At 38.4% G+C, this 8,929-nt stretch overlaps 1 pseudogene; it reads left to right on the forward strand.

The window, feature by feature from the left end:
- The first annotated feature begins 6,471 nt into the window (after positions 1-6,471).
- Positions 6,472-8,573, forward strand: LOC137838675 (uncharacterized; annotated as a pseudogene).
- The last annotated feature ends 356 nt before the right edge of the window (positions 8,574-8,929 follow it).

Raw genomic sequence — 8,929 nt, forward strand, 5'->3', positions numbered from 1 at the left:
CACGACACGTCGCCGGATTTCAGCAAACGTGGCGGGGTGACTCCTGATAAGCGATTCACTAAAGGGTCCGGGCAACACACCCTTCTTGAAGGCATGTATAAACATTTCCTCGTCTTTACCTGGTAAGCGAACTATCTGAGCTCCGAATCTGTTCAGGAAATCCTTCAGGGACTCCCCTTGGTACTGCCTCACGTCGAACAGGTCGTAAGACACCAACGGTGGTGCCTTGTTCACTATATACTGCTCAACAAACATCTTGGAAAACTGTTGAAATGTGGTAATGTGGCCAGTAGGTAAACTAACTAACCAGTCCAGCGCTGTTCCACTAAGAGTGCTCATGAACACCTTACAGTAGACCGCGTCCGACCCCTCCGAGAGCATCATCTGGGTGTGAAACGCCGTGAGATGAGCCTCAGGGTCCTCCACACCGGTGAAAGACGCCTTCACCGCCACCGTATTGGCCGGGACCACCGAGTCCATGATCTCTTGAGAAAATGGCATGGGAAAGCTGCGTGGTGGGGATGGGGGTGCAGATTTGTCCCCGACCGCGCGCTCCTCCTGTTCTTGAAGAGCTTTACGCAGCTCTTCGTTGACCCTGTTGAGCTCCTCATTCCTAGCTTGCGAGGTCACCAGCGCCTCGTGCATTCTTTCCTGTTTAGAACGTGATGCAACTACATTCTCCTGCAGCGTCCTCACCATATCCATGACCTGCGTCATGGACACAACATCCTCATCTGTTGACGGCGCGACTGAACAAGACCGCGTTGTCCTCATCCTTTCCCAGCAAACTCAACAACTCAAAGAAACTCCAAATGAACGGCGAGAACTTCGAAAACCGACTGCGACAACAAGCGGTTGGACAGGAAACACCAAAACTTCAGCAAACTCGAACTGTGGTTGGGAATCACCTTTTATACGGCCCCACGGTGGGTGCCAGATGATCCTCGAGTTGATCCAGCGCAAGAGCGTTGCCTCGTCACGATCCTCGTCACCAGCTTGACACCACGTGCCCTTCACGTCCACACCACAAATAGCCTCTCTGAGAACCTGAAAAACACAAGGTGGCGCCTCTGCGGCCGGTGGCGCTCCGACGCTCAAGTCAGTGACAAGAACACCCAAAAACTGAGAGAAAATATACTCTGTAGAACCGTACTAAAGTGCACACAACCCTAACAATGAGCCGTAATGAAAAACGTACCTCTGCAAATTCTGTTAAGTTTACCTTTATAGCTAGGTTTTTTCTCTCTCCAGGCAGTTACGCTTTGGACGTGTGGCTCGCATCCAACCCTGCACGTTTCATCATCTGGGTTGGGGTAGCTGGTAGTACCCAGCCCTACACGTGTCATCATCTGAGCTGGGATAACCCGAGCGTCATTTCTCTATTGCATCCAGCCCTACACGTGCTATCATCTGGGTTGGAATAACAGGTAGCATCCAACCCTACACGTGTCGTCATTTGGGTTGAGGTAACTTGAGCGTTATTTCTGTGTAGTAACCAGTCGCGCGGCTAAGTCCTCTACTCAAGGAGTAAGCTAGCACGCAATATGCTCTAGAACACCACTTGACAAGGCGAGTATCAGGTGCGGCAAAGTGCACCATCTTTGTGATATCGCTTGTCGCTAATGGCACCTTCCTTATCACTGCGCCATGCATGTTCTAGCAGAGGAAACCTTGCCACCAACGATTGTCCACTCTGGGAATCCTATCGCTGATGGGCAAGCTGTTCCCTTCAACCCACACGACCTTCACGCCCTATGTTGGCGCAACAATCATCTTACTGAAATTATACGCTTGAACTTACTCTTCTGAGCCTCCAGCAGCTTCAACTGAGTTTACTGGGATCCGGCGATGTGCTCCTCGCGACGACGTCAGACCACCTGATCTCCCATTATCTAACACGTCGATGACACGCAAACCCGGCGACAACCGACCATGTTCACTACAGAACTTCAGTTCCATGAACCGACGACTATGCTCACTCCTGAACCATTCATTTCTCACTTGTCCACGTGTTCTGCTGAGCATGCCCCACACGGTCACGTGCCAGGCACGTCATCACGACCGGTGACCTGGTCGGTACATCAACAAAAGGACTACATAAAATTGATAACTTTTTGGGAGAAACATGACTTTGACAAAACTTATAGAGATTAAAAAATCAAAATGACACAAACATAATGTATTAACAACAAGAAAACAGCAAGAAATACCCAAAAACAGTAAAACACAGAATGCTAATGACAATAAAGGCAAGGTATATGAAATTAAAGAACAAGAATGTAAACTTCTTGAATTAAAAGTGCAAAAAACAACTGAAACACACAAGAACACACCTAAGACTCATGATATCACATGATATGAACCCAAGAACATGATATGAACATGTTATGAATTCAATATGAGTTGGAACATGAATAGGCACCTTTAGAATTGGTTTAAGATTCTTTACCCATTCAAGAACTTAATCAAGAACACAAGAACCAAGCCAAACTCACATAGAAACCCATTTTTCAACATACAAACTGAATGAAACAAGGAAAGAAAGCTAATGCACCGATTAAAACTTCAACAAACACATTTAGAACCACAAGAACAACAAACCCATGCAAACCCATGCAAGCGTCTCCATGACCACTTCATCACTAGCAAGGAGTTTGTTGCTGGCCAACGTGTGTTAATGTTCAACTCCAGATTAAAGCTTATGCCTGGAAAGTTGCGCTCAAGATGGATTGGTCCATTTTTTATCATCCATGTCCATCCTCATGGTGCTGTAGAATTGCAGAGTCTAACGTCTACAAAGACATTTAAGGTGAATGGACATCGTCTAAAGCTCTTTCTTGAGATTCCTCAAGAAGAGACGGTGGAAGAGATTACCTTGCAAGCCCCCAATTACCTTCAAGCTTGAAGAGGGAGTATTCATTCTCTTACTTTTATCGTACACATTTATTAACTGTTTTTACATTGAGGACAATGTTTTATTTAAGTGTGGGGAAGGAGAATTATAGTTTAGGATTTATTTTTGTCTCTTGCTTATGTTTGCTTTGTTTGAGTTTAATTTTCTGCTTAAATAAAATAAATTAGCTTTTTAGGATCGTCTAATGACTGGCATGTTTCATAATTCTTGCAAATCTTAGTTTCTTGATATTTGTTGTTTCAGTCGTTTTGCTATCAAATTAATATGAATCAAGCGTAGACTTGTTCAATGCTAGAAAGATGATAGTATAACAGTGGTCAGATGACCCTAGGTCGTCCCAAAGAATCTAATAGTGAGTCCAGTGAACAAACCTTCATAGCTAATTAGATATCAATTTAAAAACTATTTAGCAATAATAGAAACTAATTTTTTTAAGTCTATGGTCTCTAATTTATTAACTATAGCAACTAATTATTTTCTGTCTCTAAAATTAGTTTTTATTAATAGTGATGTTTCACAAAAACTAGTTAGAAATTGAAACCTGAAAGTAATTAGCTTATATATTTTACGTTTTGATATGTTTATAGTTTTGTTTTTTAAAAATATATATTTTAAATCTTTAAATTTTTATTAATAGATTAATTATTTAATTGCAATTTTTTTAGTTTCAATTACTGCTTTTATTTTATATTATATTATTAATCTTATACTATTTCATAACATATATTTAATCAAAATTTTAAAAATAATATTAATAATACTATATCAATTAGTGTATTGGAGTAATAAATTAAATATTATAATAAAGTCAAAATAAGTACGTATAAATGGAGGGAAATAAGTTAAATAAATAATAACTCGCTCTAGTTGAAAAAAACCGGAAGTTTTAATAAATATTTTAAAAAATAATAATAGACTAAATATAAAAATTAGAAGTTAATATTTTAAAAATCTACTTAAAAAAAAATTGATTTGCAAACAGGTTCTAATCAAGTTAAACAAGTTTCTTAAATAGTATAAGTTAGAAACTATCTAAATAACCGGTAAAAATATTATATCTAAATTGAGTTTTACAAAAATTAATGAAAATGTTACGTAAACTTTAACTTTTTCGATTAACATTTAAATCTTCCACATTAATACTCTAGGAATGAACTTATTCTATATATTTATACATAAATCTCGGTTAATAACAACACTCTAAAAAGTATAAATGATAATATTTAAGTTTTTTGATATAAAAAATTGATATTCAATTATATATATGAATCTTGTAAGGATCTAGAAAATTACTTTAGAGTAGAAGTGGTATATTTTAAATGACTCCTGAATAATTTTAAATGAAAAGGGCATATAAATAGAAATTCAATTATTCAGGTTTCATTTTAAAAAGAACCACCATCTCTCTAGAAAGTTCTTTTCCTTTCCTCTCCCTTCTCTCTACAATTCTGACTTCCTTGTTCATCTATTTGACGATCAGAGTCCACCATCAGACTCCTGGCAGTGAGTACTACAAGACTGCCCGATCAGAATCTCTGCTAGAGTAAGTTCGTTTTTGCTCTTCTCTTTGAGTTAAATTTGGAACTTGTTAGGTTGTTTTTGTCCTTGCTTGCATGTGACCCTTTTAGCTTCAGGGTTAATCTCTGTTAGCTCAGGGTCCTAGTGATATAGTTAGATTTTTTAATAGGACTCTGTGATACAGGTTAAGTTACCTTTGGGTTCTTGGTGGTTTTGGGGCTCTTAGTGAATATCTTCTAATTTTTCAGGTAAGGGAAGCTAGCCTTAATTTCCAATAGAACACTAGGCTAGAAGATTTGAAGGTGAAATTGGATATAGGGTTGCTGTTATACAATTATAATGTTGTTGAGTATTGGTTGTTTGATGTTGATTAGAGTAATTTTAGCTATAGCAGGGCCTTTGTCAATTTCGGTGCTCTCTGGTGTGATTTCGATCAACCTAAAATATTTTCGTTCAGACCAAAATTTTTGGGTGCTCTCTGCTGTGATTTCGATCAACCTAAAATATTTTCGTTCAAACCAAAATTTCTGGGTGCTCTCTGTTGTGATTTCGATCAACCTAAAATATTTTCGTTCAAACCAAAATTTCTGGGTGCTCTCTGGTGTGATTTCGATCAACCTAAAATATTTTTGTTCAAACCAAAATTCCTGGGTGCTCTCTGGTGTGATTTCGATCAACCTAAAATATTTTCGTTCAAACCAAAATTTCTGGGTGCTCTCTGGTATGATTTTGATCAACCTAAAATATTTTCGTTCAAACCAAAATTTCTGGGTGCTCTCTGGTGTGATTTCGATCAACCTAAAATATTTCCATTCAAACCAAAATTTCTGGGTTCTCTCTGATGTGATTTCGATCAACCTAAAATATTTTCGTTCAATCCAAAATTTTGTATACATATATGAATATTGTTATTTTTATTATTTTAGCATAGTTTATATTAAGATTACTATTGTTAAATAACTTTTTGGATATATTTGGATTGTTAGAAAGTTTAAATTATATATTATGATTGAATGGTGTATTGATGTGTTAAATGAAGTGTGCAATGATTTGAAAGTGTTATCAAGACATAGTATTTTCAGGAAAGGAAATACCGTGTCGAGATTGTTGTTAGGGTGTATTGATCTGTCAGGCCCGTAATGAGACATCCTAACTCTACTGATATAATGGAATCACATAGATGAAGTTATTCAGTTGGTGAGAGTCGATGGAGGTTCATATGACTTTGTCTGGGGTTTGAAATATAATCTCGTCTTTCAGGTCATGTGAATTTACCCTGTCATACGAGATGATGAGATATTTAGATGTTTATGCGCATGGTTGTGTGGATTCACAACAAGTAGTATGACAGGTGCAGGTCACAGGATTCTAATTTCAATACACGAGTCTTCTGGAAGTAGAGTCAAGTGTCTACGTTATATGAGTCAGTGGAAGTCTGACATGTGAAAGATGAATATAGAATTTGTATGACACTTGATGATTTGAGAATTTGTATGAGACTTATGATTTATGTTTTATTAATTTCAAAGTGAAATTTTATAGAATTTTGTTTTATATGGCTAGCTTACCCTTTTATTTGGTTGTGTTGTTTCTCTAACTGTGATGATCATGTATTTACACGGGAGCAGATGAGATTGCAGGTAATAGAGCTCCTTAGTGAGTAGCAGAAGGATTAGATAAATTTAAATTGAATGCTTTGCTTTGTTTAGTTTTTAAACTTTTTGGATGTATTTATTAAATCCCTATGAAGAGGGATATATTTTGAGATACAAATATGAGAAAACAATATATGTTTATATGTTAATTAGATATTGCACGCATAATATTTTTTTTTTATAAAAAGGAGTAAAATTAGGGATGTTACATTATGGTATCAGAGCTGTTCGAACCTTAGGAGACCTAAGGGTTATGGGGTTGTTTTTGTGTTCTTTAATTGGTTTGTTAGTAAAAACTACATAGTTTAAAATTCTAGTGTGTTTTATAGAATGGCTCCTAGACCTCCTACCCCTCCCCAACCTTCTTCTTAGATGAACCAGATTGCCAGGGCTATTGAGATGATGGCAAATGCTATCCAACAATAGAATGTGGCAATGGCTCAGAATCACCAGGCAGCAATGCATCATTGGGAGAATGCTAGATCTGTTGCAACAGCTTCTCATGTCAGTTTGTCACAGGAACAGATGGGACTGACAGAGTTTATGAGGCATAACCCACCTAAGTTCAGTGGGAATGCCACTCCTGATCAAGCAGACCAATGGATAAGGGAGCTAGAGAAGATCTTTAGGGCAACCTCCTACCCTGAGGATAAGAAATTGGTTTTTGCTACATATTTGTTGTCTGGAGAAGTAGAGTTCTGGTGGATGGGAGCTCAACAAATGATGGAAGCCGGAGCTGAAGTTTTGGACTGGGAGTGTTTTAGAGTGAAGTTTTTGGAGAAATATTTTCCAGATAGTGCCAGGTTTGCAAAGGAAGCTGAATTTCTCAAGTTGGAACAAGGAGAGATGTCAGTGAATGCTTATGCTGCTAGGTTTGAGTATCTAGCCAGATTCTACACCCAAGCTACCTCTGAGGCTTGGAGGTGTAGGAAGTTTGAAGAAGGTTTAAAACATGAGTTGAAGAAGACTATATCACCTATGTGCATCAGGGAGTTTCCTGCCTTAGTGGAGAATGCGAAGATGGTGGAGACCTTGGAAAAGGGTGATTCCAGGGTAATGAGATCACACCCAGGAGGGTCTTATAGTGGGAAGGCCAAGGTACAACATCAACCACACAAGCCTTATGCTAGACCTCCACAGCATAGGACAGGAATAGCTCCACCCCAGTTTCAGCAGCAATAATCATGGAAACCTAGATGTTTCCATTGTGGTGGACCACATACCACCAATATGTGCACCAAGGGAACTCCAGAGAAAAGATGTTTTACATTCCAAAAGATGGGACATTTTGCTAGAGATTGTCCTAACAAGAATAGGATGACTCCATCAGGCAGTTTTCAACAATTTAGGAGTGAAGGCAATAGACCTCAGGCAACAGGGAGAGTTTTTGCTATGTCAGGAGCTGAAACATCTCAGTCAGGTAACTTGGTACAAGGTATATGTTATATAGCTGGTAGATGTGTTAAAGTTTTGTTTGATTCAGGAGCGACACATTCTTTTGTATCAAGTTTGTGTGTAGATGAGTTGGGTCTTTTAGTGAAAGAGTTGTCGTTTGAACTGCTGGTCTCTACACCTGCATCAGGAAAAGTATTGACCTCTACTGTTTGCTTAGAATGTCCAGTAATAGTAGAGGGACGGATGTTCAAAATAAATTTGATTTGTCTACCTCTTCAAGACCTGGATGTTATTCTAGGAATGGATTGGCTATCTGCCAATCACATTCTCATAGATTGTAGTCAACAGAAAATAGTATTTTCAGATTCCAAGGAGTCATATGTGATGTCTGCTCAACATGTGTGGTCAGAATTGAAAGAAGGATCAAGGTGCTTTGTAATCTTAACTCAGATGGGAGTTAAGAATGATAAAGAAAAAAGTAGTATACATGTGGTGAAGGATTTCATGGATGTATTTCCAGAAGAAATACCTGGAATACCTCCCAAGAGAGAAGTAGAATTCTCTATTGATTTGGTACCTGGAGCTGGACTAGTGTCAATGGGACCTTACAGAATGGCTCCAGCTGAATTAATTGAACTAAAGAAGCAAGTTGAAGACTTATTGGAGAAACAATTCATCAGGCCCAGTGTATCTCCATGGGGGGCTCTGGTGCTTCTAGTTAAAAAAAAGGATGGAGGGTCTCGGTTGTGTGTGGATTACCGACAATTGAATAAGTTGACCATCAAGAACAAGTATCCTCTGCCCAGAATTGATGATTTGATGGATCAGTTACATGGAGCCTCAGTGTTCTCAAAGATTGATTTGAGATCTGGATACCATCAGATTTTAGTAAAAGCTGAAGATGTTCAGAAGACAGCTTTTAGGTCTCGTTATGGACACTATGAGTATGTAGTGATGCCGTTTGGAGTAACAAATGCTCCAGTTCTTTTCATGGATTACATGAATAGAATTTTCCGTCCTTTCTTGGATAAGTTTGTTGTAGTATTTATAGACGAGATACTTATTTATTCAAGGACCGAGGAAGAACATGAAGAACATCTGAAGATAGTGTTGGAAATTTTGAGGGAAAAAGAATTATATGCTAAGTTCTCTAAGTGTGAGTTTTGGCTGGAGGAAGTCAATTTCTTAGGGCATGTAATATCAGCTCAGGGGATCTCAGTGGATCCAACCAAGGTGGAGGCAGTATTTCAGTGGGAACACCCTAAGACAGTCACTGAGATAAGAAGTTTTGTGAGTCTAGCTGGCTATTATCGGAGGTTCATTGAAGATTTTTCTAGAGTAGTAGCTCCTTTGACACAGTTAACTCGCAAAGATCAACCTTTTGCTTGGACTGACAGATGTGAGCAGAGTTTCATAGAGCTAAAGAAAAGGTTAACTAGTGCTCCGG

Source organism: Phaseolus vulgaris, chromosome 11, assembly GCF_051622355.1.
Source record: "Phaseolus vulgaris cultivar YP4 chromosome 11, ASM5162235v1, whole genome shotgun sequence".
In the NCBI taxonomy this organism is placed as follows: Eukaryota; Viridiplantae; Streptophyta; class Magnoliopsida; order Fabales; family Fabaceae; genus Phaseolus; species Phaseolus vulgaris.